The sequence below is a fragment of the Phodopus roborovskii genome, unplaced genomic scaffold, assembly GCF_943737965.1.
Source record: "Phodopus roborovskii unplaced genomic scaffold, PHOROB, whole genome shotgun sequence".
Classification (NCBI taxonomy): domain Eukaryota; kingdom Metazoa; phylum Chordata; class Mammalia; order Rodentia; family Cricetidae; genus Phodopus; species Phodopus roborovskii.
The window spans coordinates 9,324,480-9,351,144 of NW_026126461.1; the positions used below are offsets into that span (position 1 = coordinate 9,324,480).

At 43.8% G+C, this 26,665-nt stretch overlaps 1 protein-coding gene across 9 annotated transcripts in view; it reads left to right on the forward strand.

Annotated features, from left to right (window-relative positions):
* The first annotated feature begins 741 nt into the window (after window positions 1-741).
* Window positions 742-26,665, forward strand: part of Pam (peptidylglycine alpha-amidating monooxygenase) — a 256,160-nt gene continuing 230,236 nt past the window's right edge. For all 9 annotated transcript variants that reach the window (XM_051190860.1, XM_051190861.1, XM_051190863.1 and 6 more), the window contains exon 1: window positions 742-891. The gene's annotated coding sequence lies outside the window, so the exon portion shown is untranslated. The remainder of the gene's footprint in view (window positions 892-26,665) is intronic.

A 26,665-nucleotide genomic window follows, 5' to 3' on the forward strand; every position in this document is an offset into this window, starting at 1 on the left:
GGCTGTAACTCATCCGTCCCCATTTCACTTGCTTTGGGGTGACAGCCCGAGGGGGCTGGTCTGGTTGACCTGTGTGCCTACTTTAGTGGCTGGCACAGGGCCCTGCATGCCAAAACTGAGTGGTCTCCTCAGGAGTAGGACGATTCAGCAGAAAGAGACAGCGGGTGGAGGTGGGAAGTCAGGAGAAGCAAGTCTCTGGTCTTAGGGTACTGGCCCGGAAGTCGCCTGCAGCCTAAACCTGCGGCCCGAATTCGGGATCTGGTTGGGGGAGGTAACTTCGAATAAAATTACATCTCTGCTACGGGGTTCGAATCCAAGCCTCCTATCTCCGGGCGCGCACTGCCTGGCAGAGCTCAGAGGAGGAAGGGAGGGAGAGAGGGAGGGGAGGTCCCCGTTCACTCAGGAAACATCCTCGGAACCCGGAGCCAGGCGGAGGGCGACTCAGACATCGTCCTCCTCCTCCCTGCACGCAGCTGGCGCTGCCACCGCACGGAGCCGGCCTGGAAGGACCCAGGACTCCGCCGCGTCCCGGAGACTTTCGGGCCTGGCCTGCTGCACGCCCTCGGGGGGTCCTCAGGTGACTTGCAGCCCTGGGGCTCGCAGCGGACTCCGGACACCCAGCTCGCGCTTCCCGGGAGCTGGCGGCCAGCGCGGGGCTGGCAGGGAGGGCTGGGGGCGGAGCGGAGGCCGGGGCGCAGCCGGGAGCCGCCCCAGGGGGAGGGACCGGGAGGTCCCGGAGCCCAGAGCGTGACCGGGGAGGAGGCAGCCGGGCAGCCACCGCGGCCTCGTGCTCAGCCCCGTCCCCGCCCAGGGAGCCGGCGCCTTCAACTAACTCCGCCCGCCACCCGCGGGCTCGGGCTTCCGTCCCGGAGAGAGCCTGCGGCCGCGCAGGTTGGTGCGGCCGGTGCGGGGCGCGGCGGGGAGCGGGGCGGGCGCCGAGTGGGGCGCGGAAGTTGGGCAGAGGCCGGGCGGGGCTCGGGCTGCTGGTCCCCCGGCTGCCTGGCGCGGGGACCGTGGTGGCTTTCCTCTGGCGCGGCCCGGGTCAGGGCATCCGGCGTCCCGAGCCTTCCTGGCTCCCCCAGTCCCGGGGTTGTCAGCGCCACCGCGTTCTCCTCCCCTGCGTCCTCCCCATCGCACTTAACTGCGCCCTCGCCTTTTGGGGCGCATTTGTTCATTCGCCGTGGCTTTTGTTTTGTTGTTTTGTTTTGTGCCCCTTTGGGGGCAACTGGAAGCGACAGTGGGAAAGCCTCGCGGGACCCCGAGCTGTCCTTAGTTGGGACTTAGTTTGGGGGTCGTGGGGGCTACCGCGGAGGTGGAGAGCGGCGCGGCAGTGGAATAGCGAGCTATGGGGCACTGAAGTACCGGCGAGTGCCGGGAAGCATGGAACATGCCTGTCCTCATGGCTGTGGTGCCTGCCCAGCTCTGCTCTCTCTCTCTCCCCGCCGTTTTGCCAGCCTTAGAATGTGTGTAACACTCCAGGGAGAGGTGCTTGCTCTGCTAGCCAGGATGGAAAGTACCCGCCACTCCTATACTAATTCAGTCTGGTCACCTTGTCTGTGTGGTCTCGGTATTCTCTCCCACCATAATCTCCGTCGTCCTGGATAAAATCTGTGCCGTTTTGTTGGATACGTAGAGCCTGTTGGGACGATTTAGGGGTGCTATGTTTTGAGTCAATGTCTCTGGTGTAGTGAGGCTCCTTGCTAATGGGTCCCTGCCCTGAGGGTCAGAGTTCCTTCCTAAAACTGAAACCTGGTGATGGTTCTAAATGACTTGGCCTGGAGCTCTCTAAGGCTGAGAGGCACAGGGCACTTTTTTTCTGGAAGTGTTTAATAGGATTCAGAGTTGAAACTGCCCTTTTACTCTGCAAATACTGTGTTCAAGCTTTGGTCCTCTATGCCCATGGTGATAAAAATTCGACTACCAAGAAGATACTAATGGCCTCAGGCTTTGCACTTAAGTTTGTTTGCCTCACATATTTTGTTTTCTCTATAGGCTTGTTTCCATCCTACAAGTACATCTAACTTTATTTCCAATGTTAATAATTTCGAAAGAAAATCTGAGCCACCACATGTTTGCGGGGAATTGAACTCGGGACCCCTGGAAGAGTTGTGAATGCCTTAACCTCTGAGTCCTATCTCCAGGCCCAGAAAATCTTGGTCTTTGTAAAGCAGATTCAAATACTTAGTATCTGAACTTGAGAATCATAGGCACAAGAATCATGTTCAATGTTTTTCGATCTGCCTTATGAGGAAAAGAAGTGAGAAAATCAGATTTACATTTTGTATTAAATGGTAAAGTTCTGTCATTCATGGATTCTCAATTTAATAGCCATTTTCACGATTCCATGTCTTGTACAGTGCAGTTGGATGAGTTCTTTAAAGAGCAGGACACGGAATATATTCCTTGCCCTAAAGGGCTTTTAAATTTAATTTAGTGACACCAGCATCTTTATGTGAACGTCCTATGCAGGCTGATGACTATATGTGGCCAGTAGGATGCTGTCAGGAATAAATACCAGGTTCACTTAAGGATGCACTTCTAAAATAACCTCTCAAATGCTCATAGTTCATCAAATAGAGGTACATTTGGAAAATTAACTTTTTTAGAGCAAAAGTTTAGAAAAGCATCCTATAAGACAGTGATTCTCAACCTCCCTAAACCCATTAATCCATTTCCTCATAATGTGGTGACCCCAACCATAAACTTACTTTGTTGCTACTTCATAATTCTAAATTTGCTACTCTCATGAATTGTCATGTATAATGTAATCTGATATATAGTATATCTAATATGGAACCCCTGGAAAAAGGGTCTTTTGACCTCCCCCTCAAAGGGTTTGCAGTCCACAAGCTGAGAACCCCTGCTATAAGACATAGTATGTGGTAATTAAATATTAAAAGGCACAGGCACGAAACTGGAAATCAGAGCACACGTTGTTTGTTAGTTGCTTCTCAACCTCTACTACTACTGTGGGTTTTAGTTATAGACTCAGGTCTCACACTTAGTGGCAAGTACCTTTATGCACAGAGCCATCTTGTCAACCCACAAATGTATAGTTTTCAATAGAGTGGTCCTTCAGCACTGTATTAGAGACTTTCCTTTTGCTGTGACAAAGCACTGTGATCAAAAGCAATTTATAGAAGACTGAGCCCCATAACCTAAGTGTTCTGTAACCTTTCCAAAGAGTGCCACCTACCAGTGAACCAGTGTTCAAATACTGTGGGGGACATTTCTTCCTCAGAACACCACAGACACATAAATGTAGGAATAGTTCTGGGTTGGCTTTAAGAAGTTAAGTGAAACCCATTTCTTTGTATGTTAGCCCCCAAAACAAACAAAAACAAAAACTAATAATAATAAAATTCTGAATGCTTTTGAATTAAAAACAAAAAGTTAAAAAAGGTCTTGGTGAGAATTATTTTTGAAACTAATTCTTAGTAAGCTTGGTGTATAGCACAAATTCAGAGATAGTTGTCAGGGGGTGAAAGTTGAAGGACCAGAGACTCATAGTGGCCAGCCACTAGAGTTCGTACCGCTATCAATGCTCAGACCAAAGGGCGATCCTGTCCTCAGATTCATCCTCAGACTGACTCCTCAGACTGCAGTGAGTTCCTGTCTCCTGCCTTATACTTCTCTCTGATCAGCTGTATCAATCCTGTCTCCACCTACCTACTGCTGGGATTCAAAGCTTGTTACTCCCAAGTACTGGGATTAAAGGTGTGAGCCACCACCACCTGTGTCTGCTTCTCTTTTAGACTGGATCAAACTTGTATGGCCCAGGGTGGCCTTGAACTCACAGAGATCCGTCTACCTCTAGTGCTGGGATTAAAGGTGTGTACCACCACTGCCTGGCCTCTGTGGCTCATTAGTATGGCTAGCTTTGCACTCTGATTGTTAGGCAAGCTTTGTTAGATCGCAAACAAAGCATCACCACATTGGAGCACGGAATAAGTCAGATGTCTGTTTGGAAAAGATTGATCCAGGCTCTTCCCTTCCAACTAATGTGATGTGATCTCACCGATTCGTTCCCCATTTCTAAGGAGAATTCATCTACCTGCTGGCTGGGTGGAGTTTCTTATGCTGTGTGCAGGTGGAACTTTGAGAATTGATGGAACTCACACAATGAGGCATGGCTGGTTGCAGGGCAGCCGGAAGGATGTGGTGTTCACTCTCCTGCCTCCCTTATAGCTCAGTATGTTTGTTATCCCATTTACAAAATGAGATTAAAGATTCTTATCATTGCCCTGGAAACCATGTGGTTTGGAGAAACAGCCATGAATATTACACCCCAGGGCTTCTTGTGCCACAGGAACTCTCTTTCCTTTACCTCCTCTAGGCCAGAAGAGCTAATTGTCAAAAGTACATAAAAATTGCTCAGATAGGCTATGAATAAAGTCAATGCTGTGCACTATTGAGTCTCCTTGGAGAAACTGTAGTCATCTATTATCTCTCTCCTGGGGTTTTTGGTTTTTTTGTTGTTGTTGCTGGTTGGTTTGCTTTGTTTTACTTTGAAATGGAGCCTCACTGTTCAATTCGGGCTAGACTAGAATTTGGTCTACAGATCAGGCAAAGGTCAAACTCATGGTCCTTCCAACTCAGCCTACTGAATGCTGATTATAGAGCTGTTGCCATGATTGACATCTACTGTTATTTCACACTGCTGAGAGGAATAGAGTTATAATTCCAAATGGCAGACAGATAGTTTTGTGGTTTATCCCCAAACCCTATGTGGTCTTGCGTTATCCAGAGCACACTAAACACTTGTTTGCAAATAAAGTATGGATACATTTTTTTTTTTTTTTTTTTTTTTTTTTTTTTGGCTCTGTGTTCTGGTGGGCCTGTGTTGCTCCGAAGGTTTTTACCCATCCTGTAATCTTGGAAAGTTATTTAACTTCTCAAACACCCATTTTTATCATCAACAAAATGGGAGTAATGGAAGTCCCTAGGTAAATGGACTCTTGTAAAGATTAGATACACTAACCAAGAGTCTTTAGACCATCACTTGCCCTTGAATGTGGGGTGGGGTAGGAGATGGCAATTCAGAGTTCCAAGATTAAAAATAATGCATAACATCCATAAATACATACCCAAAATATTTTGAAGTGGACATCCCTCATCTAAATGGTGTCAGCCATGTAGTCAATAAAGCTGCTACAATATGCTTGAATTTTGCATCGACTGACACAATGGCATTCAAGAAAGGAGGTAGCTACTCTCCTCTACTTTAAATGTCAGTGTTATAAACAAGTTCATAATATCACGTTACTTGTTCCGTGGTGGTAGAAGTACAGAGAATTACAGAGGCCGTGATGAAATGTGAGGTCCTGTCAGGTCCTAGATGTGCAAGCATGAAACTATCTTGAGTTTCTTCTTAGTGTGAGGGACCAGAAACTATCTGCTCCAGCAGTTACCAGGCAGCACCCGCTGCCGACACAGCTTGCTGGCCTAGACTGACATAAGGTAAAGGACAGGAACACAGTTTCCACATGGCTCTTGTCCAGAGCACGTAAGAGGACAGACTCAAAACAGAAGTATTGAACTTGATTAATAAAAAACGTATACTTGACAACTCTGAGTGACCCAGCAGAATCAAAGGGCAGTGCCAAGTAGCCTCTTTGTCCCTTGTCAGTGAGAGGAAGCTCATTATGAGCTGCATGGACCACAAGGAGTTAGAATTAAGAGCACACTGAATGCCAGGCCCAGCAGAAAGCAGCTGCAGCCAGGGAAGACAGTTTTTTTCTCTGTAGTACTTTAAGGATGCTCTTGCCTGCTTGTCCTAGACAACACAGAAGCCAGTTAGAGAAACAGCAGCAAAGGCTGAAGACCTTACAAGATGACATAGTAAGTCAAAAGTGTCTTATTATGAGTGTAAGCTATTACAACATCCATTTATCATTGCCGAAAGAGGTCTTAGAAGGAGTGTTTGTTGGTGCTGGAGAGATGGCTCAGGGACTAAGAGCACATGTTGCTCTTGCAGAGGACCAAAGTTTGGTTCCCAGAACCCTGTTGGACATCTTACAACTACCTGTCGCTCCAGCTCCATGGGGATCCCAAGGCCCCTGCACTTATGTGAACATACATACATACATCCACACATATATGCATGATTAGAAAATAATAAAAATGCATTAATGTATTTGTAGGACAATGAGTCTTTATGTAAAAACTAATTGAGAGTCCCATATTTTTTGACTTTTAGAGTATTTAAGTATTGATATTTTCTTTAAGTACCTATATCCACAACCCAGCCTCTACTAAGGATGCTACCCTTTACAATTTGAGAACTTTTAAATGAGATAACTGAATATTGAATTACCATGATAATTGCAGTATTTAAAGAAAACATTTTTTTTTTGTAGCTTATACATGTATTTCTTATATGCATTACTAGTTGCACCAAAAAGTCATTATTATTGTAGATAATCTTCCCATTTTGGGAAAAGCCTGGATACCTCTCTCTCACTTGGTTTTTCAAGACAGTGTTTCTCTGGGTAACAGTCCTGGCTGTCCTGAAACTCACTCTATAGGCCAGGCTGGCCTCAAACTCACAAAGATGCAAGATTCACCCTCTTTTGCCTCCCAAGTGTTGGGATTAAAGGTATATGCCACCATCCCCAGCCTGTATCTCTCTCTCTTATGGATGGCACTAGGGATTCCTTAATCCCTGGGAGAAAGCAGGTATTTGTTACTGATAGCATTTAACTCTTCAGCTTTTAAATGCTGCTTTGTCTTTTAATTGTGGATTCTGTAGGTTTTGAAAAGGGCCAGTGGTTCCTCCTACAATCCCTCTTGTCTGCCTCTTTACAGGAGGTGGTGGTTGGGGTTGTTCCATGGGCTTTCTTTTTTTTTTTTTTTTTTTCTGTTCTGTTTGCCACAGCTGTTACCAGTGTGTTCTGTTTGCCACAGTTGTTACCAGTGCTGCGGTTTCCCTTTGCCTCGGTTCTCTGCAGATACATTGTATGGGATTGGGAATCGTCACTCTTCTACTTTGGGACACAGCTGTCCCGTGTCCCCCCCCCCCCCCCCCCCCCCTGCTTCCTTTAGTGGGCAGGGCTTTAGAAAGCTGGTGGCAGTAAAACTGGAAAATACTGCTGAAACTGTAGGTGTGTCAGTCCCTCAGAAATAAAGCCGGACGTCTTGCTGCTACTGCATTAGTAGGTTCAGTGGCAGGAAAGGGCACCTGGTTGTTTCTCATGCTCATCAGTCTTTCCCCCCATCCTTTAAAGAGGCCCACAGTAAGGAAATAATAGCAAACCAATACGCCTTCTTCCCTGCCCCTGAGAATTTAGAATTATATGGACTGTAATGTGTGGGGAGGGAAGCCCTGAGTATGGGGCTCATAAAAACAGGCCTTGTCCTTTAGCCCAGGATGGCCTGTTGTGCTCCATTTTCTCCAGCTGCACATGAGCGACTTTAATCAGGACCAAAGTGGCTTCTTCCTGTTAGACGCAATTTTCTCCATGGCCCCTGCCTCGCTTAGCTATTACTGTATGCCTATGCCTAACTGACTGGAGTAAAAACAACTTTAAGGCATTTTCCAGGGAGCTAAGGACTTCTTGGAGAAATTCTTTTTCCTTTTTTTTTTTTTTTTTTAAAGAATGAAAAATGCCAAGGAGAGAATGTTTCGATTTTTTTCTTTTCTTTTTGCAAAGGTAAATGCTTCCAGAACAGAATGAGGAGTCAAGGAGGAGCTGTTAATAGGATATGTAAATGCAACCTTTCACCCAGTTACTGTCACTACCTAAGTCATAACTGTGTGGTTTCAGTAAATCCTTTGAGCTGGATCTTGTCTAGTTCCTTAATGAGGCAGATTCTCTGGATCCCATTGCCTTGCAGTTGGTCACGAGTCCATGGTTGAACTGTCGCCTTTGCTGTTTTAATAGCAGCTCACCATCAGATTATAGAATTCTACTGATATATTCACCTTCATCTTCACTTCAGTATTTGTAGAATGTTTGTATATTAATGTGTCAGACAGCGACTTCCAGTTCCTTGGTTCCCAATAAACTGTCTTGACATTTATTTAACAAATACTTATTCGGTGCTAGCCATGTGTGAGACACTACACATTCCTCCTTCCCTCTCTCCTTTTCCTCCTGCTTATCGTTTTCAGCGCTAAGGATGAATTCCAGGACCTTGTCCGTGCTAGCAAATGCTCAACCGCAGCTTCTGTTTCAGGCTTGACACAGAATTCCTGACTTTAGAGATATGGGAAGGGGAAAGCATGAACTATACTATCAGGGAGCCAAGGCTTAAGGGAAAAGACAAGCATTAATTGCATGTACACATTATAACAATAAAAGTTTACAAATAATTGTGTTAGATCCAAACAGGACACTGTGATTTTGTTTGCTTATGTAACAGGAGTCTGAAGAAGGACTGCTTCATTAATAATTAATGACTGGGTGGGTAAGTTTGTAACAGGGCGGGAAGAAGGTGGAGAAAAGTGGTATTTGGTCAGAAGATCTCTTACAGAAAGTAACAAGGTGAAATGAAGTAATGGAGAGATAACTTTTGGTCCTGGGGCTGAATAAGTCTAGACTCCTCCTGGTTCAGTTCATACCGGAAGTTCCTGGATGTGTTAAATTTTAGTTTTTACCCTAACAGCAACAATGTCGAGTGTTTAAGTAGCCCAGGAACTTGATATGAGTTGGGTTGGAGAAGATGACTTGTGAGGGAGATATATTGGAACAGAGCCTGGACTTCACCTCGGAGAAGTTGAGTAGCTGCTACTTATAAGCAAGTAGAAGAGTTGAGATGTACCTGTGATGGACTGGGAACATGGCAGGAGATGTACCTGTGATGGGCTGGAGAGGTAGCTCAGTGGTTAAGAGGACTGGCCGCTCTGCCAGAGGACCTGGGTTCAGTTACAGCACCCACATGGTGGATCACCAGTGTCTGTAATCCCAGATCCAGAAGAGTACCCCTTCTGGCCTCCATGGCATACGGTACAGAGGCATATATGCAGGCAAAACAGCAACACACATGAAATAAAGGAGAGAGAGGGAGAGAGAGCGAGCGTACAAGAGAGCGAGCGTGCTGTGACATGCACTAGAAAACAGGTATAAAAGTAGAAAATACTGTAGGGTTGTCTTCCTGTGAAGATGAGATGAGAAGTTTTCTTACCTATTCAACAAACATTTTGTGAGTTTCTACCTAGATTTGTGTGCTAGTTTCTGTGAGTAAAGAGTGGTCGTGATATCAGAGACCTCTGTACTCCTGAACTTGCATACTAGTAGTGACAGGTAGGTTATTAAAAATATAGTTTGAGGAAGTAACAAGTCGTAAAGAGAAATAAGACAGGTAAGACAGAGAGAACAAGGGTGGGTCCCTTGGGTAGTAACAGCAGGAAAGACATTGCTGAGTAAATAGGCCTCAGTGAACCAGGTAAAGCCAACCATGAAAAGATCCAGAAAGCAAAAGGTATAAATACAAGATCTTAAAGCAGGAACAAGAACCCTGACTCCCATCTAGCACCTCAGCCACCACTACACCTGCCAATGAATAAAAATCTGGGATGTCAGCCTGGCGTTGGTGGCACACGCCTTCAATCCCAGCACTCCAGAGGTAGAGGCAGGTGGATCTCTGTGAGTTCGAGGCCAGCCTGGTCTACACATAGAGTTCCAGGACAGCCTCCAAAACAATACAGAGAAACCCTGTCTCGAAAAACTAAACAAACAAAAGTCCAGGGTGTGTCCAGTTTCGTGAGACAAGAAAGATTGCAAAAGTCACCCCGAACCATCTTTCTATTGACCCCGAGCAGTGTGTCAGAGTCACATTCCACACCAGCCTTAATCTCACACCTCTCAGCCACTCACCTGGTGTTGGCACAGCCTACAGGAGAGTCCCTTCATTACATCACACCCTGCTGGAGAACTGACAGTGACAAGCATGTGTCCCCATGTCTCTGTGAGTGATGAGTCTTACCAGAACAACAGAAGGGCCTCCACCTCTGCTCCTTCTCTTCTCCATTGTTGTTAAAGGAAGCCATCTCTCTGGCATTTACTTAGGCACTCACAGTTTATTTCCTTCTCTCTGGCAGCACACTTACTCATCATGATGAATACATCATCTTCTTCCTGCCATTCCGTTTCATTTTTTTCTTTCAGGGTTTCTTCCTTTGTTTTGTTTTTCTTTTCCAGTTTCTCCTGACTAACTCCTTCTTACCTGGCTCTTTGAGTGCCTTAACCTACACAGGCTGTGGTCCTATTTTTGCCTTTCTGTTGGAGTCGCTTGAAGAGGCACCGCCTTTAAAGTGTCACCGTTGTTCCAGGTCAGGATATTTATTTTTATTGTTTTGTAGGAAAGCTTTGACATTAAAACTTGCCTTGCCACATATTTATGGAGGGAATACTCCTGCCCTCTGCAACTTGCTGGAATGATATGATGAAGATCAAATAGGTGTGAAGGCAAACACTACTGAAAATCATTCAAAGGGGGGAAAAACAAAGCAGGGGTAATAATCATAGGATTGAAATAAAACATTAGCCTCAAGCTGTCTCAAACATATACACATCCTGTAGGATTTGAAACATATACACATCCTTTAGGATTGGAAACATATACACATCCTGTTGGATTTGAAACATATACACATCCTTTAGGGTTTGATACATATACACATCCTTTAAGATTTGAATGAGTTTGTGATCTTGTGGTCACTGTGTACATATGTGTTTATATTCCTTAACGTTTTGAGATCGTGACTTTCAGGATGGGTATGGAAATCGGTTTGGTCCAGATGAAGATTAAGGGATTTCAAGGCCTCTCTCTGATACATAGTTGGACTGAAGCAATAAAAGACTTCCTTTACAGCAAATATTTAGCTGCCAAAAACTTGTCTATTTGTCAGTATGGTTCTTGGGACACCAGTGTGTGTGAGAGAAAGGGTGGGAGTTGCCAAACGCTCAGAGAGTCAACTTTCAGGTTCTGTTACTGATGGGAGATGATAACCCTCCCTTTCATCACGATGTAGTTGGGTGTAGTTGCAAGGAGTAAGTAAGGTCAGCCTCCTGCAGAGCGTGCTTTGGGGACATTCAGGATATTTTTTTCCATGTTCCAGATGAGGATACTTCCCAATCCTCCTTGAGCTGCTGGATTCTCTGCCTTTTCCTGCAGCGTGGAGTCCTACGTCTGGGCTTCCGCGCTGCCCTGAGCTTCCAGGTTTCCAGCCACACTTCAGGCTTTGACCTGCTCCTTCTGCAACATATGCATTTATTTCCTAAAACTGTAAGGTCAGGGATGCCACAAATCGAGTGGCTCAAATAACTGAAACTAGTACCTCGTAGTTCCAGAAGTTAGGAGTCTGCTGTGGCTTGTGTGGGTCCCCCGCAAAAGAACGCCTTGGAAACAACCCTGTGTGACTTGCGCTGTGAAACCTAATGAGAAGTAGTTCAGTCGAGCGTGCGAGTGAAGCCCTCAGGACCCCAGTACCAATTACAGAGTGCTTCGGGCCCTCTCTCACCCTTGCTTTCCATCGTGGGTTAATGAAGCAAGACGATTTTGACGTTAGACTCCCTGAACTCAAGAGCTGTGAGAAACTGAGTTTCTTTTCTTTATTAATAGCACAGTTAGAGTACTCTGTGGTAACAGTCAGAGTCACATGCTGACTGCTTTGGTTCCTTCTGAGGATGCCGGCCAGGGGATGCCCTATCCCACACCTGAGTCTTGCCTGCTTGTTTGAGACATTCTTTGGCCTGTAGACGTCCTCTCTGTCCTTCCCAACTTTGCTGCCATTCTTCTCGTACGTCTGCCCCATTTCCAGGCTTTCCCTTTGTATTGGAGGCTGGGCCACCCTAATGGCTTTTCTTAGCTTGGTCACCGGCACTGAGCCCATCTCTAAGTTCTGGAAGTTAAGACCAGAACATTGCTTTAGGGAAGACAACTAAAACTCTGTCAGCCCTGGGCAGTATACACGCAAGAAAGTATAGTCACAAACAGGGCACAGTAATGTGCTGCTAACGTGTCGCATAAAATAAATGAATATGACACATATGACACAGGGCAAAAATAAATGAAATACATTGTAAAACTATCTGTGGGGTTCTGAATGTTCATTATTAGAGTTCTGCGAGTCTTATTAATTAATTTTACATGGGCAGAAATTGAAGTAGAGGTCTAGCCAATAAAAAGGACAAAGAACCAATTAATTTTCTTCCTACTTTTAATAGTACATTCAACTAATATACTGATGTCACTGGAAAATATGTGGTTCACATGTTTTTCTTATGTGGATGTTTTTCTGTGTGCACAACTGTACTTCTTTACCTTTTTCTCCCCTTGCTTTCTGTCCCCTATGTCTTCCTTTGCCTTTCCTGCCTGCCCATTTCTGCTCAACACTCAGGAATGCGTATGGTTTTATCTTGTGAGATGTGCTTGCCTTAGTTGACTAAAAAGCCTTTCCTCTTAGAATTAAATCTCATTAGTATTCTGAAATAGTTACAAGTGTTTCTGTCTTTGGTGTGTGTGTGTGTGTGTGTGTGTGTGTGTGTGTGATTTTCATCTCTTGATGCTGGAGAATATGTGAGTTCTTGCATTGTGCAGATTTACCAAGCTTTGGAATGAAGACATTCCATTTTACCTGGTGAGTCCAGCGTTATTACCCCTCATGTGACCTCCTGTTGAGCCATTAGGGCAGTCTTTGTTTGACATGAAGCTGGTGTGCTGGTCCCTTGTGCACCTGGCTGGCCAGTTTAAAAGTTGAACTGTTTTCTGTTTTTAACAGAGTGACACATAGATCACACCAAGAGACAAATTGTATAGGAACTCATTCAGATTTGGTGAACAGAAATTAGAGACTTGACTTTTGCCTTAGAAAAGTGGCTGTTTTGTTACCCACCAAAAAGTTTTCATACCCCAGCTCCTACACTACAAATAGCTCAGCGCTATTTTCCAGGAGGTTTTTATTACCTCACTTTCATTAATTTGCGTCATTATTGTAGCCGCATGGAGCAAGCAGAGGCATTAATCCTGCTTCTGATAAGATACAGTGAAAACAGTGAATTCCAGAGTTCGCTGCTTTTGTACACATGCATATCCTCCCCCCATACCCCCTCCCTCCCCGCCATATTGAGTAGCTCTTACTGTGAGCACGAGTCTCAATCTTTTTAGCCAAGTAGAATACCATCCTTATTTTTATTTTCAATTATGTGTGTATGTTGTTTGGGTGGGGGTGGCATATGCATGTGTATGCAGATGCCCAAGGGGTGGAGAACAGTCAGGTACAATAGAGCTGGAGTTATAGTTATTTGTAAGCTGCCCAACTTTGGTCCTCTGCAAGAGTGGCACCTGCTTCTAACCACTGAGCCACATCTGCAGCTCCATTCCTGAGACTACAAAGGAATGGGAGACATGTATGAAAACAGTAGTAAACCAAATGTCTGTCTGCATGGTTACCAATTTTCACTCTTCTTCGCCCTTCAGGGAATTTGTCTTAAATGCTTTTCCATTAAACGGTGAACACTAAGCTGTCAGAACAGTGCCTGATGTTAGCACAGGTCACAGATGTGGAGGGAATTTGCTTTTTGATAAGACCGTCCAGGGCCTGGGGTTGAGGGCAGTTCTGCCAGGCCATTTGTGCCTGGAGCCTGCCAAGACTATTTAAAAATGTTCTTCGTGTTTTGGAAATGGTCTGTTGTTTTTTAATTAGAATGCTTGTGTATTTATTCATTTTTCCTAGGAAGTGAGGATCATGGTACCCTGGCAACCCCTCAGGTTTTCAAGCTGCATCGTGAAGAAGGCGGCTTTGGCATTCTGGGTACTTAGCCAGCAGACTTCGTAGCCACCAGAACCAATTTTTGTGATGGTTAAGTGTATGGACTCCATGGTCAGTCCACCCGGGTTCAAACCCAAGTTTCAACATTTACTAGCAGTGTGTCTTAGAGAAGTGATGCAGGCTCCCCATGCCTCAGTGTCATCATCTCTGAGGTTGGCTCCTGATACTTAGCAACAATGTTCTATTCTAAGCATGTCATATATCTCCAGCACTTCTTAACTAATTCTCACAGCTACGCTGCAATTGTTTCCATTTACAAACACGGAGAAGGAAGCGAGAGAGACTAAGATGGCTTGTCCAAGTTCACTAAGTTACCAAGAGCAAGGGCCAGGATTTGAATTCATAGTTTTGGCCTGGGGGCCTGTGTGACTCTGGCCAACTTGTCCAGTGGGAACAAATGCATTCCTTAGTGGTTGGACCATAACAGGTCCCAGGCATGAGCAAGTATTCTGCGTACTGTGACAGCAGGGACTGAGTTGGCTGTCCTGTCATGCTGCAGATAGTTCCCTCTGTGTTTCAGTGCATTTCTGAGTGTGCGTTCTCTTTTGATATAGGGTTTATCTGTGTAGCTCTGGCTGTCTCGGAAGTCGCTCTGTAGACCTGGCTGGCTTCAAACTCACAGAGATCCAGCTCTGCCTCCTGAGTGCTGGGACTAAAGGTGTTCACCACCACACCATAAACACTCTTGAGCTTCCATAGTAGTATATCATTTTTAAAATGCTGTTGTCTGTGAAAATAGCTTTGATACTGTCTGTCTAGCTTGACAGTGTCTCTCTAGCTTTTTTTTTTTTTGTTTGTTTGTTTGTTTAAAGGCAGCAGTACTGGTATTGGATCTCAAAGGGCTTGTATTTGCTTTTAAATCTGTTCTTTTAGTATTTTATGTCATAAAGTGTTTTGGTGCAATGGAGTCATTTGAAGGTTGTACTGTGTTGGGGGAAAAAAACCCCACAAAGTTTTGGTTAAACCTATTGAAAGTTGTAAAATCCTGCCAGGCCTCTTAGATTTTTTTTTTCTTTTTTCCAAAAGAAGTTGAGAGAAGCCCTGTAGCACTTTACAATTCTTATTTTCAGTAAAGGGTATATTTAATTCCAAGAGAGGAGGTTGGGACAATAGCATTGAAGAAACTCTTTCATTTCTAAAACTGTAATTCTTTTAAATCATTTTACTTGCTTTTTAATACTAAAGGCACCCCCATTTGCTGGTGGGAATGAAATCCAAGGCCTTTGTCATTAGTGCTGAGCTCTCAGCTGACAAAATACCAAGTCTGGGGAGGGTGAATGCAGCAACCCTTAAGCGCCACCTTCCTGGGTTTAAACTCACCAACCTGGTAATGTTTGTCAAGCAGTTTTTCTCCCAGTAACATACTTGGTGGTGGTGTTGCTGGCTTCTTCCTCTGGGCATTTTGTCTACATGCCTGGCGGCTTAGCCTAGCATTTTCTGCTGGCTCACAAAGGGCAGAAAGATATGGGGGAGGGAACTTCAGCATCCTGAGAAGAGGATTGCAGTCTTGCCTGTAATTTCGAAATACTTCAAACTAAAATTATGCTGGATGTCCCAGATTTTGTGAAGGAGAAGCCCGCTGCCAACTGGGGAGGAAACAGCATTCTGGAAGTTTCTAGTCCCCGTGGCTTTGAGGCTTCTTCAAAGGGCTGTGTTATACAAGCAGGGTGAGACTACATTTAAAGTTTTTTTTTTTTTTTTTTTTTTAATTGTTACCTCTTATTTTATGTGGAGCATGCATGTGTATGTACCACATGCATGCAGGTACCCATGGTAACCAGAATACAGTGTTGGGTGTCCTGAAACAGAAAGTACATGTGCTTGGGAGCCACCTGATGTCGGTGCTTGGGAAGTGAATCCAGGTCCCCTAAGAGAGCATTAAGTCTTGTTAACCCCTGAGCTATCATCCTTCTAGCCTCATGCAGGTCTAGGAATTAATGAAAAAAATATTCATTTGTTTTTAAACTCTGGTCCTTACAATTATAGTAATTACTCTTGTTTATTGGAGGAGTTTATTATGGCATTAGATAGTGGGGGAATGTAGACTTTTCTGTCCCTCTGGGTCCCACAGCCATTTAGTCCCAAATAAATACACAGAGGTTTATATTAATTATAAACTGCTTGGTCCATGGCTTAGGCTTTTTATTGGCTAGCTCTCTCTTATATTAACCCACTTCTATCAATCTGTGTATTTCCACATAGTCTTGGCTTACCAGTGATGCCCAGACCTCTGCTCCCTCGGCAGCCTCATAGCATCTCGCTCTGCACTCACCCTCTGCGCTCCTCTTCCCAGAATCCTAGTCTGGTAGCCCCGCCTTTACTTCCTGCCTGGCTACATCCTGCCTGTCCATTGGCCAAAACAGCTTTATTCATCAACCAATGAGAGAAACATATTCACAGCATACAGAAGGACATCTCCCATCTTTAAGACAAGATCGTTTTGCATACTTCATCTAGTTTGATAATTATGATTATTCCTTGAGGGGATGCATGTAAAATGTGCGCATAAAACACCTGACACATTGTTAGTTGCTTTGAGCATATCAGAGGTACTCTGTCACCCAGCCTGCACTGTGTACCACGGTCCCTAGCCTGTGGAAGAGGAAATGGAGGCTCACAAAAGCTAATGTCTCTGCTCTGAACGCGATACTATCTGTCTTGTGCTCTTCGCGCCAATGCTTCTCTGTTCCCGCCCTCAAGGCAGGGGGGTAGCAAGGGACCACGTTTGGTTTGATTTTCCTCAGAATTATATGCTGTGTTGCTTATGCAAATCAGGAGATGCCCAAGTGGTCACTAAACCCCATGAAACAGACAGACCTTTGTCAACGGAAAATATCGATGCCTCAAGTTTGACTGAAGTACATTTGTTAAAATGTGCCTTAAATATGTTCAAGGCGAGGTAAATACCTTAGTTTACAGCACTTATGAGCGAAGCACATTTGCAAGTTAAGTGTCAGCAGGGCTGTAGAACAAAATGTGAGCAATTAGACTAGTTTATGGGATGGATGTTACTTTGCTGAAAGTTTTGGGCTCATCTGCACTTGGAAAAGACTGTGTTGAATCCGCTGTTTGGTTTCATAAATAGATATATCACGAATCTGCAATATTTGCAGTTTTGTTTGATTGATCATTAAAGAAGTCGTCTTAGATAATTGTTATATACCTTGGTAGCTGTGGTTTCAAGGACCTGACAGTTCTGAATGTCAGGATTTCAGGAGTCCAGTTTCAATGGGCATTGATTGATAAATCTGGTGAACTGTTCTATTCCCAGGGGAGGAGCTTAATTCCATGTTTAACTGCACACCTCTCCGTGCCCCGTACTTACTGCCTGGAATCTGTGGCTTTACATGCTGTAGCATTTTCATAGATTTTTTTTTATTCTTTGATGTGTTTTATTTTTCATTTTTAAAATACAACCTTATTTTACATACCCATCCCAGTTCCCACCCCCTCCTCCTGCACCTTCCACCCCCACCGCAGCCCCCCTCCACTTCTCAGAGAGCATAAGGCTTCCCATGGGGAGTCAATGAAGTCTATCACTCTAGGCAGGACCAAGGTCCTCCCCACTGTATCTATGCTGGGCAAGGTGTCTCTCTACAGGGAATGGGCTCCAAAAAGCCAGTTCATGCCCTAGGGATAAATCTTGCTTCCACTGCCAATGGCCACACAGACTGCCCGAGCCACACAGCTGTCACCCACATTCAGAGGACCTAGTTTGGTCCTATGCAGATGGTCCGGAGTCAGTGAGCTCCTACTAGCTCAGGGCAGCTGTCCCTGTGGGTTTCCCCAAACTGGTCTTGACCCCCTTTGCTCATATTATCGCCCCTCCCTCTCTTCCATTGGACTCTTTGCTGTGTTTTGATCCTGGGTTTTGTGAATTGATCCCATGGTCTTTTGGGGCTCACCCTCTGACCTACTCTGCCCTTTTAAAAATAAATTTTAAAAATAAATTTCCATTTCTTTGATTTCTATACATTTCCATTTCTTTGTGGTAAATTGCAATTGTTTGGTCATTAGGTATGTACAATCTGTATTTTATACTGTGTTTGATTGCTGTTTATCATGACAGTACAAAACAGAACCTAGTTTGTCATATTCCATGTATACCTCCTGTCAAGGGCCAGAAGCTAAATAGACTTTATAGGCTGGTATTGTTTCTGTTATAACTACTGACCTCTGTCACAGAAGCTGCCGGTGGCTGTACATCCACAACACTTTACAGGCATTGAAACAACACTTTACAGGCATTGAAATTTTAAAAATTAAAAATAGTGGTTATCATGACTCACAAAATATAATCTTAGTGGTGGTTGTTGTTGTCAAATTGTTTTTTTACAATTTGAAAAGCCTTTGGAGCTTGAGCCAGGTAGTGTGACATTTGGTTTGTTGCCTGGACCTGTGAGGGCTGCATTAGATGGCATGTGATGCCGTGAATTGCTCTCTCCATTGTACCTTGTCTATGGAGGCCAGCTTTCATCTGTGGAAGCAGGATTACGGTAGCACCTCCAAAGTGAAATTGACCTTAAGATGGATGGTTTTCTGACCCAGTTTCCTCCTCTTAAAAATAAGGGAAGGTTTCTTTGTTTGTCTCTGGCTGGCATGGGAAGATTAAAAGGGGAAGGCAATGTATGAAAGAATGAGTAAGTGTGGCTTAGCTGTTATTGCTCCTTTAATTGCTATTGAGACTTAGCAGTTTGTTTCAGGCTCTTACCGCATCGTTTAATGTCTTGTTTGCACATTCACATCATACACACACATCTTATGCACATTATTAGGGTTATCGATCCTTTGCCCAGGATCACACACAGGATGTATTATATACATTATTAAGGTTGTTAACTCATTGTCAGGGTATCTTGACACTCACTTTTGTCTGCTTGCCTTTTAGTTTTGCTATGTGGTGGATTTTTCCATAGATAGAGTTTTCATTTTTAAATTTAGTTACCGAAGACAACCTTATAGACATTTCAGGTTTTGAAGATAAATACATTCACTTATTTTTATAAAAATACCTTTGGGTTTGAGGGAGATGGTAAAAGTACTTGTGCTGCAGATATAGAGACTCAAGTTCAAATAATCAGTACAGACTTAAAAATCTGAGCATGCCTGCATGTGCCCTTTGCCCCAGTGTTGGGGTTGAAGCCAGACAGATCCCAAGAGCTTGCTGGCCAGCCAGTCTAGCCAAAGCAGTAAGCGTGCAGTTTAGTGAGAGACCCTGTCCCAAGGCAGTATGCCAAAGAGCAATGGAGAAAGACACCTCGTCTCCTGCAAGTGTGCATACAGTTGCACACCTGTGCATACTCAGAAGCATGCACCATATGAATAATGCATACTACAATCCCCCTCCACCCTGGCTTCCCACGATAGTATTCGTCTAAGTGTTTACTGTGCTTGTTTGATAATGTCACATTTCATTGAATTTTATGTATGTGATGATGTATTGACTCAGTATAAAGTATTCATTCAATAGATTTTACAAACACATTCAATGTCATTAATCGAATAATTAATCACTCTTCTTTATAAATATAAATTTTGGACTCCATCGAGATAGTTTAGTTCCCTGGAACATGACCTGAAAGTATCTTAGAACAGTGTTGTCAATCAGACTCCGTTCTTTGTCTATGATTTTGTGTTTTGTGTGAGTTGAGGAAATGTGTGTTACTTTATGAGTTTCTGTCTGTTTTCAGAGCTAAACAGTCTGGTGACAAAAACTGTCTAATTCTCTTAACATTTATTGTCGCATTATTTATTATTCATATAGCCATACAGCATCCCAGGAACTTCTTGAGAGGGACCATCCTACTAGGAAACATGTTTTCATGCTGTTTCATTTGTACACTCATAGACCATACTAGCACTCAATTATGTTTGTGTATTCTACACTTTCTTAGTAAGGTTAATAAGCAATTTTACGTGTGTTGGAGAATGTCTTGGTTTCTTCTTAAATTCTGGGAAGGACCACTTCTTTGCTTCCTAATCTGCCCTTGTAGGACTCTTGAGTAAGCTTATTTGGGGAGGAGGCTATTTTGACTGTGGGTAGTTTTTTCTGTATGTTCAGTCTCTCACTTGAAATGGACATTTTACAAAATCGCCTTGCATCAATACAATCTAGTCACAGGGTGTGGGATGGTGATCTGTAATCTAGAGAAAAAGGTGGGTTTCTTATCGACTGAAAACTGCCGCAGCCATGGTCTCATTGAGCTCAACCGCAATACCTTATGGGAAATCGCCAACAGTCGTCTTCTGACTCTTGATTTCTTTAACTTACTATTCTTAGTCATCTAACTTACCCCCTTCCTGTTTGCTGTGTGTCCCCTGAATAGGAGCTTCCTTGGGGACTGGGAATTGTACAAGTTTATTAGGGTGATGGATAAATAACAAATGAATTAATAAAACTGAAGGCGATGAAAAATCATTAATCATTATGAAAGTAGATGGGAGGGGTGTCATTGCTTAGAGATTGACTCTACTAGCAAATTTTAAAATTATCGTAAACTATGTCTTTTGTCCCAAAAGGAGTCTGTGGGTAAAATGCACACAAAGCCGTTGGACTGGGAGGACACCGATTCATGATTGAGTACACGAGGAACCAAAATGTTGCCCTTCTTTTTAGACCCTCCTTTATTATGTGATGTGTTCCCCTCCCCCCTACCTCCTGGAATAGACAGCTTATTGGCTTAAGCCCATTTTCAATTTCCCTGAAAGACAGAGGTCATTGAAGTACTGTTCTTCATTATTAGAGGTGGAAAAAATAAGGAGAAACGTTGTTCTCCTAGAGATTACCATGGGGTGGTTCTCTTTACTTTTCTTCTGTGATGGTATCAACGAAAGGGTGCTTGCCAATTTTCTGTCACCCTTGACAGTCACCTTTCCTTCAGGCGGAACTATGTCCCTATGGCTTCACACTGAAATGGCATTGTGTGATCTTGGGGGTAAGCAGGCTAGATTTGCAGTGCGCACTTCTGTGCACCCCCCCCCCCCCGCCATGGCAGCTAGAAAAGTTCAGTGGAGGAAACCCAATCACAAAGAATTCAAAATGAGACCTAGGGGAACTGCCCTTAGCTCTCCTCCCTACCTGCCACCTACAAGCCTTTTTTTCTAAGCCCTGGTTTGTGACCTTTAATACTGAGTATTTCTCCTTGATTTTGTCTTGTACTTGTGTTTATATTTGTTTTGTCTCCTTCCAAGGTAGTAACATTGTCAAAGGCAGACAGATTGTCTTCTACTTTATAATTCCCTAGAGTGTTCTGTACAGTATTTTAAAAGAGAAACACTCAATTAATGTTTGCCTAACGAGTAAACAGGAGGGAGAAGGAAGGTTTCAGGAAGGAGATTGTAATATTACCAAAAATCACATCAAGGAGTCTGAGTAATGAGAACTGACATTTGGTCTCCCTGGCACTTAGAATGAAATGAAAACTGGACCCCATATGGATGGATAAAATGAGGCATGGGACTGCTTGTCTAGATGGTTTTTATTGTTTTCCTTCTGAAGTCTGGTCTGTGGCATTTTGTTCCAAAGGAAACTCTAGACCTACGGTGATTTAATCTTGCCAAGTAAGACCTCTGCAGTGACTCATTCCCATTTCCAGTTAGTTTGTTTTTGTCTGGAAGAGGGTTGTAGAGACAAACAAGCACAATTCACAGCTTAGTTTTCTGGTGGGTTGTTCTTGCAGTGGCTCCAGAAGTAATACCATATATGTGGATACCACGCAGGTCAAATTTCCATTTGGAGGTAGTACATTGTGTGAATTGAATGGGGTAGTCCCTTGTACTCTGAGATCTGGTAATTGCAGACATATAAGAAAGAATGACTCTGGTGGTGACACCCACACTTGACACCAGAAGTCCTGATGGGCTGGCGATACTTTGGGTTTGCAACTGATTTACAGGAAGTGAAGGGACTTGAAGGTGGTACCCTGCTTAGCAAAGATTGTCAGTTCCGGTGGAGCAAATGAGTTCGTCATCTAAAATACATGTTTATTTTGTTGTTATTTTATGTGTGTAGGAGTGTTGTGTCTGCATGTATGTGAGCACATTGTGTGCATGCGTGGAGGTTGCAAGCTTCCCTGTGGGTGCTGGGAACTGAAGCTGGGTCTTCTGTAAGGGCAACAAGTGCCCTTTACCACTGAGCTGCCTCTGCAGCCTTTGGTCCTCATTTTGAAAGTATCGTATGCATTAGAGCGACTTTCTGGCCACCAAGAAATGCAACCAATATGTAACGTAACCTATCCGTGTAACTTAAAAAATGTGTAATGTTGAATTATAACACAAATGAGTAATACAGATAACTTACAGTGAAGCAGTAAAAACTTGAGTATGCAAATATTTAGTTGTGAGTACCCTGGAGGAAGACATAGTTAGAGACATACTTACTCCAGGCATATACTATGGATGTGACCACTACACATGAGGGTTGATGATCTTTGTTTTAGTGACCATGGAAATACCCCAAACAATTCTTGTTGCTCACATGGCATTTTCAAAAGGAACAACTCTTGGCAAAATTCCAAATCGAGCAGTTTTCCTTTTCAAATGTAGGACTTTTGTATGTAGAGTTGGGTTTGAGATTTGGAGACTGATGAAGAAAGAGGTGTGTGTATCACAAATGTGGTGTGTGGACCATGTCCAAGGCTTTCGTCCAGGCAGTCTTTGGACAGAGCAGCCTTCTTCCCATATAGCTCTAGCATCTAGATTTCTGAATTGCCCACTAGGAGGTGATGCTGCTCCTCATGAACACACCTTCCTCAGGCACAGTGTCAGCAAGTAAGGTGCTGAGTCCTTGGTGTTTGTCAGATCCCTGGGCCTTTCCCAGCAGATGCTTCCTCAACCTAGATAACAAATGACTCAGATACTCCCAGGTGTCTCTGACGGGCCGGGGAGCAGAAATTTAGAAGCATTGCTGTGAGGTCTCTTTACCAATCCACACAGGAGCTGCCATTAAAATAAGGTAACTTTTGTTAATGTGGATTAAAACTCTGCGTAGCATGCAAATAGACGTTGTTATTTTCCTGCTAGTAAAAGGAGCCTTTGATAATTCCCCATTTGGTGAACCGAGATTACCTTGTTTTCTGGCCTACCAGGTAGGAAGTATCCAAGTGATGTATTCTATAACATAAGCGCAGAGAGAACAAGAATGTTGAGGAAGATTGCCAGGAAAGCCCTTTGCTGAGGCTGACTGAAGTGCCTCCCACAAGCCTGCCATCATAGTTACGGGCTATAAAACAGAGTCTCGGTTCCTCGAGAAGCATTAGTCATTCAGCGGACGCTTCTCATTGTATAGGCAGCAGCGGGAAAGCAGTCTTAATGCCAGAGCGCTGATGGTTTAATGGGACTGGAACCTTGATCCCAGTGTGTATGCGGTCTGCACCATTCTGTACTGCTCTCCCCACCCTGTATTTTTAACTGTTTTCAGACTCTGAGATTTGATACAAAATAAAAGACAAAATAACGTTTCTTTTTTTCTCTGAAAACTTGACCTTTGTTACTTACTCCAAGAAAAATAAGGGAAGTTAGCTACTAGCTACAGGGCCTTGTGTTCCTGGACTAAGTGTGGAGACATTTTAAAATCCTAATGTAATAACAACATTTCTGTGATGCTTCTTGTGTGCTGGCATTGTTCTGAGGACTGAACCATTTCAGTGCTTATAGTTGCCTTACGATTCTTTTATTATCGTGCCCCTTGTTAGTGGAGGCAACAAATACTAAAGAAGCTTGCTTGGGCAAGGGCATGAGGGTAAGGACTGAGCTAGGTCCTGCAGCAGGGATGTCTGCCTTTGCTGGCTGTCTCCACCAGTCTGCCTGTTCCAAGTCTGAAGGGTTGAACCGAGGCGAGGCAGGTTGGCATTGCACCATTTGTGAAGTGGGTTTCTCTAGGAGCTCTATATTGGAAAAGCTTAGACTTGAGCTCCTTCTTCAAAGATTAACCCATCCCTCAGGCCTCCATAACGTCCACACCAAAGGTGAACTCTCTCCTTCTGGGCTACAAGAGCTTCTCTGCTGCACAGTGAAGCGAGGCTTTGGGTGAAGGTCATAGCAGGCAGGGAACAGAATCAGAAATAAAAGGCTTATTTGAAATCTCTTTCCTTATTTGTTTTACCCTTTGTTTATTCTCTGGAGGAAAGAGAGAGTTTTTAAATCCTTTACTGCAAAATGAGTTTGAAGTAGATACACATAATGCATACGATTGACAGCTATACAAAAGAAAAATAATCCAACTCTGAGGAAAGACACACGAAGGGGAAAGAAACCGCCCTGTATTTGTTGAGAAGTGAGATGTTGGATCCCTATCGCTGCTTCTGGATATAATATTAAGCAGAAGACAGTGTATTGGGTATAGGTGTATTTCCGAAGTCCACAGGTTCTGGGGTTGCAGAAATGCAGAGCCAGACTCAAGCTCTGTCTTCTCAGAGCTTTCTACCCTGTCAGCCTCATCTCTTTCATTGCTGGTGGAATTAGTATGGGGATCACATTGGCTTCTTTTTAGTATTTTTTTTTTCTTAATTTGAACTTTTGTGAAAAACCTTTCTTTCTAAGGATCTCTTCTACTGTGTGTTATTGATGGCATCTGAGACACCAATGAACCTTTGTTTCAAGTATTTGTTTTCGAGTTGACAATATGAATTTTACCTTCTCCAAGTTGGAAACCTGTCTGGAAAGCCATATGCCAAGGCTAGTCTCTATGCAGGAGGTGCAAAGGTCAAAATGGGGTGAGGGTAGGGTTCTGCTCCAGGGCGTGTCTCTGATCAGGAGGGGGCTACATGGGGTGTGGGGCGGTGCTCCAATTAGAAAGAAAGCTTTTTCATTCAATGTGAACTCGGCAATGTCTTCTTTCTATATAATTTGTCTTGGTCAGCATTGGCTTCCTGATTTGAGGATCCTGAAAGTAAAGATAGGCTTGCCAGAGATAATAAAAGTAGAAGATACCAAGTTAAATCTGATTTTTCAGATAACGAAGACTGTATCCTATGACTGTATCCCAAATAACCCCAATTTTCCTAAAGGACAAGGTGTTATTCGAATGTTATTCAGCGTCTTAGCACCCAGATACTGCAAGTTATCTGAAATTGAGAGTCACAGGGCGCCACCTTCACTTGCCTTAAAAATAAAGTTGAAAACTCAAGAAAGGGGGGGAAAGGAAGGTGATTTTCAATGGCAGCACCGGTGTTTGGAGTCACCCCTTTCTGTGAACCTCTGTCGCCCCCCCCCCGCCCCCACCACGAGATAGGTAAACAGAAACCTGAGCACTGGGGAAGGAAGGAGAATTTGTAGCTCCCAGAGTCTCTCAGGCTGCTGAGTGCTGAGATTTAGGGACGAGTATAAATGAAGTCTGAGTATCTAGAAATGGATTCTTGTAAGATTGCCTCTGTGCTGCGGAAGTCCCTGTGAAGTTGCCCTCGTGTCTCTGGGGATTTGCAACAAGCACCTTGAGGGCTGCTGGCCTGGCATCCAGAGGGGAAGAGCTATCAAGCAGGGACTGCCTGGGAGGAGCATCCCTGCTGGAGGGGGGCTGCCCCGTAACGACCTGACTGGGGTCATGTGTGAACAGTTGCCTTCGCTCTTGGTTCAGTATTCTCATACTCCCTTCTCTGGGTACACAGTGAGTTGCAGGCATATCAGGCTCCCAGTCTCTAGAGAGCCTAAGCTGTTTTTGGTCTAAGCATTGGTCAAGGGCCCCTGATGGTCTAGGAGGCATGTTTCCTCCACCTCTCCATCTGTAAACCACAGGCTGTTTGGAACATCTGTGCTGCTTCTCTGTCTCCCATTTATTGCTGTGTGCTACGGACCTTCTGAGGGCGGCTGCCTTGGTTGTCATCTTTAACCATATGTTCTCCCTGCAGTGTATAGTATATAGCTCTTTCCACTAAGATGCTGAGCTGTGTACATATTCATGTGGTAAATAATTAGGAAGAGCAAAGTGATGGGCTAAAGACAAGAATGGTTGTCATGGCAATCACTGGGTTGGGCTTTGGGGTTTCAAAAGATTGGTACCATTCCCAGTGCCTCTCTCTCTTCATCCCACGTTATTTTAATGTGTGGCACTAGCAAGATCTCACCTGTTCTGCCTCCATGCTTTGGATTCATCATCTGAGACTCCAGCCTCTGAAACCGTAAGCCCCAAATAAACTCTGTCTTCCCTAAATGGCCTTGGGTATTCTGTCTTGCCATAGCAACAGAAAAGGAACTAAGAGAGGTCCCAATTTAAGAACTACAATGTATGGCATTTGAAAAATAAAACAAGTCTTTAGCACTTTCTTACTACGAAGACGCCTGAGGAATGTCCCGTTTCAGCTAATTTGCAGTTCCGGTGGATCTCGGCACTAGTCAGGGACTGTATAAAGATCATAAGCATATGTTTGATGTCCTGTAAGACGTGAACAGATAGGAAGTAATTTCCTTTTATGATCTGATCACCTAATTCTGCTTGCTTTAAATACTTGTGAACAAAGTGTGGAAATTTATGTGTTAAAAATAAAAATTTATAATAAGAGACTGCCCAAATACTTGATTTGAAAGGCAATTACCCTCCATAAACCCCATAACTCAGCAGCTTTGATGAAGATGGCAGTGACTTATAATGCTCTTTGCCTTGTGAGAAAGTCTCTAATGACTTTATCATGCCGTGGATGTCTTCAAGTTATGGATCACATGCACAGTATAATAACTCTTTCTTCTCAGTGGAAACTACATTTCTCTTCTCAAGTGGTCAGTAATTTACAGTGAATAGTTTGAAAAATGGTAACTACTCAGCTCTAGATTATATTTCTATGAATAATGGAGATGGATTACCTTATGTAATTCAAAATTAGTAGAAGAATCCTTGTCTTTAAGAAGCATCTTTTTTTTAGACAACGGAGCATATAATAGGTTGAATCATCTGTACTGTGT